This window comes from Lissotriton vulgaris, chromosome 7, assembly GCF_964263255.1.
Source record: "Lissotriton vulgaris chromosome 7, aLisVul1.2, whole genome shotgun sequence".
Taxonomy (NCBI): domain Eukaryota; kingdom Metazoa; phylum Chordata; class Amphibia; order Caudata; family Salamandridae; genus Lissotriton; species Lissotriton vulgaris.
In genome coordinates this window covers 52,004,581-52,014,887 of record NC_141695.1, presented here as the reverse complement: position 1 = coordinate 52,014,887, position 10,307 = coordinate 52,004,581, and the positions used below count along the sequence as shown (strand labels likewise).

The window sequence follows — 10,307 nt, the reverse complement described above, 5'->3', positions numbered from 1 at the left end:
CACTTGTTAAATGTTTGACCCACCCATCACCCGAACCTAATACCTTTGCTGTTATAGATTGCTTTATGTCCCGTTTTTTTCTTTCCACTACACTGTTCCCTTCGGGGTGAAATGGACAAGAGAACCGCAACCCAATTCCCATTCTGGTCATGGCCTCCTTATAAGCTCAAGAGCTAAAAGCAGGACCCTGGTCAGAATGGAGACTGGCTATTGCGTATGTAGCCGATAAAGACTCGCAGTTTTGGCGTCAGCCGAGCGCTGGGGCCACATCCTTTAAGTGGGTGTAGTCTTAAATTATTAATAGGACGCTTGATTTCATATGAAGTTAGCTTTATGCCTACCGTGGCATTATTCCGCTTGACTCATTGCTGCGATCTCTGTCACAGTCTGGGCAATTCTTTAGATATTTATAGCGGTGCAGGCTCATCCCCGGCCACCAGTACACTGATTGTAATTCAGTCAGAGATTCCTTCATTTGTTTATGCCTCGGTCCTTCACCCATGTGTGGGTCTGCTATTAGTAACGTTCTCCGGTTCGTGTTTGGAATTACTCTATCCCCCACTCCAGGGATTCGAGCAAAAGGAACGGAGTTTGCATCAACTACGTATGCATAATTGAGTGGATAGTTCACGGGTAGTGCTGCACAGCTGCCTTTTGAAGACGTTTTTACTGCCAGCATGGTTTCCCCGTCTAGGTTTTTTTCTGAACGCTTTTTTGTGGCTACGGAAGCCGGTTTAGTTGCTTCCGCTGCGGCTCTATCAGCCAATGAATTCCCTGCAACGTGAACGCCATCACGTTGATGACTCAGAGTGTGTATCACGTGAGTCTTTTGTAGTTCCTTCTTTAAAAGAACTACTTGTTCCCAAAGCCTGTTATGCTTGATTGTGACACCTGTGTCGTCTTTGTAACCATTTTGAACCCAGTTCTGCAACTCATTATTGTAAGAGTTGACACAAAAATGCGAATCGCACACGATTAGTGTCGGGAATTCACGTTCGGCATTTTCTAGTGCCAACTTTAAGGATCTGACTTCAGCTCGCCGAGCTGAACTTTTTCTCAGTTATTCAGTTTTTGTTATTTTCGGTCTGAATTTACGGCAGAGCCAGCGACCTTTAACAATCGCACAGGCTGCATCGTACGTTTTATCTTCTATGGTGTAATGCTGTATGAATCTATCTGTATATATTATACAGGTATACTGTTGGAGAGGCAGAATTTCGAATGGCAGAGGATATTCTTGTTCATATTTTAATTCATTCAGTTTTTTAAATTGTGGAGCAAAATAGTATTTCACGTCTTCTGCCGCAAGTGAGCTTTCCCACTGTATCCATTTCGGATCTAGTGATACTGTAGGCAGGTTTACTGGGCTGAATAGTGCCTCGAAGGCTGATTCTGCTGTGAGAACAGTGATTCTTTTGCCTTGTGCCAGTGCTTGTTCTTTTGCTATAGCAGTTTGCACTGCTTTCACAATATTATCTGTGAGACTGAATGTTTTTTCTTCTTTTGTGTACAAATGTGATTTGTAAGCTATTGGTACCGTTTCTCCCTCATTAGAGGTCAGGTACGTAAATCCGCATCTTCCTGGGATGACCCGGATTACAAGGTTCCGTGTATTGTCACGTGTTTCTAATTTGGTTTTAGCTAACATGTCTGTTTGCAGTGATCTCAAAATTTCTGTGTGTTTTTGAGTCCAGTTGATTGGTTTAAAATCAGGTTTTATTAGTTTGTAGAGAGGTTTAACCCTCTCCGCTTAGTTTAATATGTAAGTTCTTCTGAAATTCAGGAAGCCTAGAATCGATTGTAAGTTCTTCAGCGTTTTTGTTGCTTGGAGTATAGCGCACTTCTCTAAGAAATTGTCCGCTAGGCTTTTGCCTTCACTTGATAATTCGTAACCTAAAAATAGTACTGTTAGATGGGCAATTCGAGACTTTTTAAAGTTGAATTTGTAACCCTCTGCTGCAAACCCAAGTATTATGGTGTTTACTCTTTTCAAGTGAATATCCAAGTCATCGTCTGTAAGATAGATGCCATCGGCATAAGATAATGCCTCATCATCAAATATTTGTAGCAACTCTGTTACTCTGGCTGAAAATAATCCTGGGCTATTCTTGAACCCCTGTGGTAGCCTACAGAAATTTTTCTGTGACCCCATTATTGAGAAAGTGGTCAAGTACCTGCTTTCTAGTGCAATATTTTGACAAAAGAATCCATTAGAAATGTCTAAGTTTGTTTTGTATTTTTTGCGAACGATGTTATTCATCAGTGCCGCACTGTGCGACTTTTGTACCGCAAATGTTTTGCAACACGAGTTAAGGTGTCTGTAGTCCAAGTAGTCCAAGACTAGACGATATGAATTGTCTGGTTTGGAGACAGGAAACAAAGGATTGTTCATTTGAGAGGTGCATGTTTCAATCACCCCCTGGTATTCAAGTTGATCTAAAATCTCCCTGACCTGTTTTTTAGCTTCTTGCTTAATTGGATACTGCCTTTGTGCAGTAGGTTGACTTTTTAACTGGATTTCGTGAGGAGGAGAGTCCTCATCCCATCCTACATGATTCCTATATAATGCAGGTGCTTCAGCTACTGCCCATTTCCTTGCATATATATATTTAGTGTGAATTGGAATGTGATTCGAGAAGGCAGGCATAATCATTTCTTCGCCATGAGGGCACTCCCTGACAAACTCTGGGGGCCAATCTTTCTCAGCTAACAGGATGTCATAGCCTTTTGAGAGGTTATCCCAAAATAGACCCCTTATTTTCCTAGTCTTATATACCTCTATACGCAGTGTTATTTCGTATATCTTATGAGATTTGCTAACTCTGGTGTCTGCAGTTTCAACTTGAATGTATTCATTCGTGTCCACTGTCTCCAGATGATTCATCAGGATCTTGCGAGCTATGCTGATCTCTGCTGCACTGTCTAGCATTGTCTGTGCCCACTCTTCGTTTTTCAGCTGTGTCCTCAGTATTCTCGGCATGTTCGATAACTCTTCTTGGAAATTGTGATTTTTTACTTTGAGCAGGTTCCTTGTCTTTGGACTTGGTGTGCTCTTCTGGGTCTGACCGTCCTCTTCTTTCAGATTTCTGCGAAAAAGATCGAGAGGGACGTGTATCAATACTTTGATATCTATCAGGCTTCTTCAAGTTATCCCTATTTTTATGGTTGTATCTTTTTTCAGAGGGCTCCCTCTGGGGAGACTGGTGTTCTCGAGTCGGAGTTCTTTCCCTCCGCCGAGGAGACCTTCCTCTGGACTGGAAAATGTTTCCTTGGGAGTAGATTGTTTATTTCCATTCCAGCTCTTTTTAGGAGTGTTTAGATTATTTTTAATAAACAATTTTTCAGGATTTTCGAGTAGTTGGGGTTTTACTGGTTTCCCACCCAAGCTATCTCTACCTAGTTCCTCATAGCATTTTACTATGATTCTGGAGAGCTCAATTGGTTGATCTGTTATATCTGTTTCTTTCAATTTCTGTCGGATCGCCACAGATGCTGCTTCTCCTTTTATGTTGGCTAATAATATAGCCGAGACCTGCTTGAAGTCTTTCAGTAATTTCATACCAAGAGTTAAAGCAGGTTCTGGACCGTATTCATTTTGAATCTGTTTTAGCACATCTGGTATTACCGCCATGGACGGAACACCATGTGTTTTTGTGTAAATGGAAGCAAAGACTGTACCCCAAGTGTCACAGTCCTCCACATGTGGTGCGACCCCCATTGGAAGGCAGATGGTCAGAATCCTGTGTTTCTCAATAGGGGTAGTATTCGGAAATACTGCCCCTATTTGAGTTATTTTCTGTGCTAACCTGAAAGGAATTTGTTTTACCAAGACATTATTGTATGTTCTGTGGTGTAATTTTTTTGCGTTCCCCTGATGAGGGGTCAGCTGTGGAACACTAACAGCTGTTTGGACTGTTGCAGTCCGCATTACATATTGGACTAACTGTCTATGTATTTTAATCAGTAATTTCAGCTGTGCTAAAAGTTCTTTGCGAGACATTTTATCAATGTCCGGATGTGGTGTGTAGCTGGCTAAGACTGGCCACGTTGCTCCTGGTCTACCTAGTGGACCGAGCCTGGTAATGTGATCAGTATGTTTTAGGGCGCCTTTAAACCAGAGCAGGTGCTCTTGGTATTTTAATGGAATTTCAATCTCCTCGAAAGGAGCGCACTCTTCCGGTGGTTTCTCTATTTTGTAATAGTGAAACTCTTGTGTTGTAGCGTTTGCCGCTGGAACGTTTATCCATGAATAGAATACCTCTGTCTGCCGATATTCGTGTGCCTCTATCACGAAAATGACTGTACCACCTTGTGGTGTCAGTCCGTTTTCTATAAGTTTTAACGTTATAGATTTTCTTAAGTTTGCCGGGATGATAATTGCACCTGGTCGATAAATCCCTGTTTCATCAGTTTCCTGCTGAGTCGCATTTACTGCAGCTTCAGTGGTCCCGTTGTTCCCGCCTTCTCCTAGCATTTTACTGTCAGGAAGGTCTTTCTTTGCAGATCAGGTTTCAAGGAGACAAAGATTAGGTGCACAATATTTTGGAACACTGTATCCTTCAACGTTGAATAAACCAGAAACTCTACATAGGAATCTCTTCCTACTAAGTTCAGGCGGATTTTAACCTTTCACCCACTCCAGACGTCTATTGGAGTATTTACGGGAGAAAGGGTCTGTGTGAAAAAGCACGACTGAGTTACTCTAACGTCTTGCGTTAGTTTTATCGCCTATTTTCCCTATAGGCCCTGAGCATTGGAATAACATAAACAGCAGTGTTCTAGGTCTCTACTGACTATGTTAGACTTAATTGGGTTTGTACCAGCTAGCTCAGAGTTCACTGGAAACTTTCTTGACTGAATAGGAAGTGATCAGCTTCTTTGGCTCAGACAAGAAGGGATTCAGTTTTCCAACAACCGCATTAACATGACAACTTTGCTCCTCAGATAAGAGTCAATCTCTAGAGTCGTGTGAAACAATAGACAGCTATTTCACTCAGTCAGTTGTGCAAGATTACTTTCACCAGGATGCAGAGAATAGAGAGACGGGCGTTTTCAATAAAAGGTATTATTTATTGAACAGTCTTCCTTCTCATGCAAGAGAAATAAATTGCCACAATTGCAAGACTTGTTATTATAAAAAGTGCGTACAGTAAGATTAGTATTACGAAATAATACTGTAAAAGCATTGATATGGTTTCTTAGCCATAAGATGGTTAAAATGAATAAAATATATACATTCATATATACATTTGGCTAACGATCTCAACTGGTGCTTCTAAGTACGCCTACCCTAGTGTACCTGACCTAAGCCTAACACGTGGAAGGGAGTAAGTAAGTAGCAAGTTAAGTTAAGTTGGTTTTGCCAAGGTTTGCTTCAAGAATTCTCTCCAAGGATTTAGTCAGCACTGTACCTCTGGAATAGAATTTTGGAGGTCTGGTATCTCTTCTCAGGACTCGATATTCCAGTCACCTGCAAGGGTAGGCTGGAAACGCCGGAGCTGGATTTTCTCGGCAGGAGAAAAGACAGCGTCTTTCTCAGCGCATCAAAGAGGAGGGGCAGCGTCCGTGGGCTTTCTCGCATCTGCTGGGCTTTCTGCAGGGGGACAGCTGTTCTGCTCCTGTATTCATCAACACCGCTGTGTTTGCTTAAGGCAACGTTTGTATTATTTATACCTGAAAGGTGCCGAGTTTGACGTAAGTTTTGGACATAAGACGTCAATAAAGATGTCACTAAGAACTGGTTGTTCTTACAGTGCTCGTTAGGAGCTCTATTACAAATCAAAACAAAGCTAGCGGGGCTTTCCCAGGTTGCTGGAGGTTTGAAGTGTCGAAAGAACTCGGTGTGCTATCTAGGAATCTAAGGAAGTGACTCCTGCTGTGTCATGGACTGACATGGACTGCAGAGGCGACTTGCTGAAATATGGTTTTGGATATTATGCCATTATAGGGATATGTATCGATTATAGCCGTATAGGGGCATAAGGTCATGATATTGATCGGGGTCCTAGATAAAACACAACAGGCTGGCCAGGAAAAACAGTCTTATCCAGCAACTTGATGAAGCAGGCAATTCCTCTAAAGAACTTTATAAAATACTACAGACCTTTGTAAAACTGACGGCTTGTGAAAGTTCGGATGAGTTCTCCCAGTCTCTCTGTGACAACATCTCTCTGTTTTTTTAGAACAAAATGAACACGATCTATGATAAAATCATGACAGCCTCCAGTTATACGAACAGTTCTCCTGATCCACTCAAATCATCCAAATTTGGGGACCATTCATTTACCATCTTCCCATCAATTAATGATACTGAATTTTCCAATCTTATCAGTCAAATAAAATCTGGGTCTCCGGATGATTTTCTACCCGCCAAAATGATTGCTCCCTTGAGTACTCTGATTGGACCTGAGGTCAAATTTGTATTAAACCTTTCTCTCAAGGAAGGGCGGGTACCTATGGAGTGGAAGAACGCTGTGGTGTACCCTATTCATAAGAACACGGCACACCCATGGACGGATCTTTCCAACCTCCGACCCATCTCCCTTTTGCCATACTTTAGCAAGATAGCCGAGAAGCATGTGAACACCTGTCTGTCAAAATACATCGAGGCAGCGGGGGGTCTGGACTCCTCTCAATCGGGGTTTAGACCCAATCACAGCACCAAATCTTCCCTCCTCTCAGTGACCAATACGATCCGGATGGCACTAGATGGAGGGGGCTTGATGATTCTGGTGCTGTTAGATTTGTCTGCTGCCTTCGACACGGTGTCCCATGAGATTCTTCTCGGCCGCCTGCGGGAGGTGGGCATAGGGGGTGTAGCTCTGTCCTGGGTAGAGAGTTTTTTCACAGGCCGCTCACAAGGTGTCAGATTGGGCTCCCTTCAATCCATCTCTAGGGAGCTCACCAAGGGAGTGCCACAAGGCTCATGTCTAAGCCCTACACTATTTAATGTGTATGTGGCCCCCTTGGCTGGCATTGTGAGACAATATGGGTTCACTCCGGTGTCCTATGCTGACAACACCCAGCTTCTGTTCCCTTTCCAGTCCCTCACCCCAGCAATAAGAAAATCTTTTGCGGATGGTATGAGGGGGGTCTCAAACTGGATGGCTAAAAATTGCCTTCAGTGCAATGTAGGCAAAACGAAGGTGATGTTATTCAGAGAGGCCCCGCTTTTGTGGTCCCCAGAATGGTGGCCTTTAGATCTTGGGCCAGTGCCGAGTCCAAAACAGACCATTAAAAATCTTGGTGTGCGTCTGGCTCAAGCACTGGTGCTTAAAGAACATGCCAATCAAGTCGCAGGTTTGTGCTTCCATACCATCGGACTCCTGCGACGCGTTTTCCCATTCCTGCCTGATTATCATCGCAAGACTCTGGTCCAGACCTTGGTGGTCAGCAGACTGGACTAATGCAATGGCCTACTCATCTCGGCCAATGAGGAACAACTAAATCGCTTGCAAGTGGTCCAGAACACCGCGGCAAGACTGGTGCTCAATGTTTTGCCCAGGACTCCCTCCCGCCCGCTTTTGGACAGCCTTCATTAGCTGCCTGTTCGGCAGTGGGTTAAATACAAAATCTGCTGTACCATACACAAATGTCTTTTTGGGGCAGCCCCCAAGTACTTAACGGACAAGTTCATCCACTATAATCCTGGACGTTCCTTGCATTCAAGTAACCAGCAACTGCTTCAGGTCCCTAGGTTACGAGGGTAAGACAGGGAGGGTGTGCCCTCTCCTATAAAGGTCCCATTCTCTGGAACTCACTTCCACTTGCCCTAAAGATTAACTCAAATTTCCAATCCTTTAGGAAGCTCCTTAAAACCCATCTTTACTCGACCTCATAATCTGCTGGTAGTTTAATTATTCAGTTATCAGTCTAACACCTGTACTAATGCGCAAGCGCGGAGATACCCCTTCGGGGGTCGAATCCTGCGCTATATAAGAAAATAAATAAATAAATAAGAAGTGTGGGCCAGTATGTATGTGTCCAGATGTCCGGCGTGGGGAGTGTGAGTTCACTACGTGTGGTGTGCAATGATTGGCTGAGCGTTCCTAACTAAATGTGGCATCTGACTTTGTGGTATTTTGGTAAAGTGCTCCTTTGGCCAAACGTGTTTTATTGGGGCCAGTTTCCTTGAACCAGTTTTGGTGTAGCTGACTGTCAGTGGGATCGATCTGGGTTTTCCTGTACGTGCATTTGTCTTTGGGCTAAGTGTAACCCCACATGTGGCCTATCAATCAGTAGGCTTGTGTTTAGGTCGCAGGGCCTGTATTACCGTGAGTCTCTGACTCTGAGTTGATGGGGAGGTCATTTTGGGTGAATTCAAAAGCAATGCTATGACTTCGTTATTGCATGTGCATATAACCTGCCATTATTGATATATTTAGTGACATTCTCATTATTATACTACAGTTGTTATAGCATCAATAAACATCATCCTTACTGATATTAACATTGTTATGAGTGCATTGATTACGGTGTACATCGACATGTCCTTGTTGATATCAACATTGCTATGCATACGTAGGTTCTGACGTACATCCAAATGCACAAAAAATGTTTGGTGCTACAAAGTTAATTCAAAATAAGTATTTTGTGTCAATTTAGTTGTGCAATCCCAGGAGAAATTATTAGTAATTCTGCACCCATATTCTCACATATGTTTACTACATTTTTAGCTGTTGCCTAGGGACAGCTATAACTGTTTTGCCAGTCTCATATTTTCCAAAAACATCATTACAAATGACAAAATGACACACGTATGTACATAGAAAAGTGTCGTAATTTGACGGTGATCGGGTTAGCGTTAAGCTTTGCTACACGTATTTCCCTTATCTTGACTATGGTTGTCAGAAGCCATTTTGTATGTATCGGCGGCCATTTTAGTTGAATACGTTGCCTCATGGTCAGCATGCCTCTTGTCCTTCCTCTGTACCACTGACCACTCGAATTTGCCCAGCAACAGGCTATTTTTAGTACTGGTCAAGCTTACACATGCGCAATTTAGTCTGAACAGTCATCACTTAGGAATGTTTCGCCAAACTGACCAGTGGTGTTATAGCTCCTCCCATGAGTTGGCTGTGTTCCAAAAATGACCATATATGTACCTAAAACTCTGTAAATATGTTCCGCCTACATTTTTATTACTGTAAAACTGTATAAAAGGAGGTTCGCACCGATGTTCGGTGTGATACTTCTTGCATTACCGAAGGGTGCTGTAGGAATGTACCACTACCCCATGGGGTCCTAATTAACTTGTCTTTTGCATTTTCCAGTTTTCGTGCCAACGTTTCTCTTATGGTGTAGCGGGTTTTGCGGAATATGTAGGCCTGAAGAACCCAATACCACAAATTGGCGACCACGAAGGGACTCATCGGCGACTCGGATGCCCGAAGGAGAGGTCGTGACGAAGGATTGGAAACTCGCCATGGACGCGTACGCTGCCACTGAGTGACCCGAGTCTTGGCACCCAAGGTGTTTTCTTCCTTTCCTTCTGATCTGACCTTCCAGGTGGCGCCGGTCCTCGACTGAGATCCTGCTCGTTTGAGTTGTCGTACAGTGCCGGTTTGGCTGATTCGATTACAGACCTTGGCAGTTGGAATCTGGATATCTGAGAATTTGGTAAGCTTGTGATTGGTAAGATAGTCTACGGACGCTTACGGTGGCTCTTTGAATATGTAATATGTTTTGAGTTAGCTAACATTTGGTTCTATGATTTGAGTTATATGTGCAGTGCACTTCACATAGAGATGTATATTAAATTTGGCCTTCCCCCTATATTATATAGTAAATTATGGAACAAGTATACTAAATCTGATCTTGAGTTGCAATGGCCACTACATGGGTCGTTTGATTTACGAAAGGTTCAGTATGTGGAGCAATGTTTGTTTCAACGTAGGTCTAGACAAGACATGTTTGATTGTGTGCGAATGTGGGAGAAAGCAGTGCGTGAACGAATGAAGGGTGAAATAGCCTTGGCGGACAAAGAACAGCGAAAGGCTGCTCGTGATAAGGCTTTACAGCTGGAGGGGAAGGAGTTGCAGGAGAAGAAAGAGAGGGAGGCGCGGGAACGTAATTTGCAAACGAATGGTCAATTCCCTATTCAACGTCCTCTTTATCCTGTCCTTACTAATGAAGTTGATGATTTTTCATTGTTAGATCGATGCCCGCCTCCGTATGCTCTGCCTACGGCCCCAGTTGAGGAATCGGACGGAGATGATCAAGGAGGTAGTCGTGTCAGGTTAACTGCTAGTGAGACTGCGGAATTGCGTAGTTTTGCCCGTAAACTAAATTTGAACAAAATAACTATG

The 10,307-nt window shown here is 43.2% G+C and overlaps 1 pseudogene; it reads right to left on the bottom strand.

The window, feature by feature from the left end:
- Nucleotides 1–337: 337 nt before the first annotated feature.
- Nucleotides 338–2,980, bottom strand: LOC147700703 (uncharacterized; annotated as a pseudogene).
- Nucleotides 2,981–10,307: the final 7,327 nt, after the last annotated feature.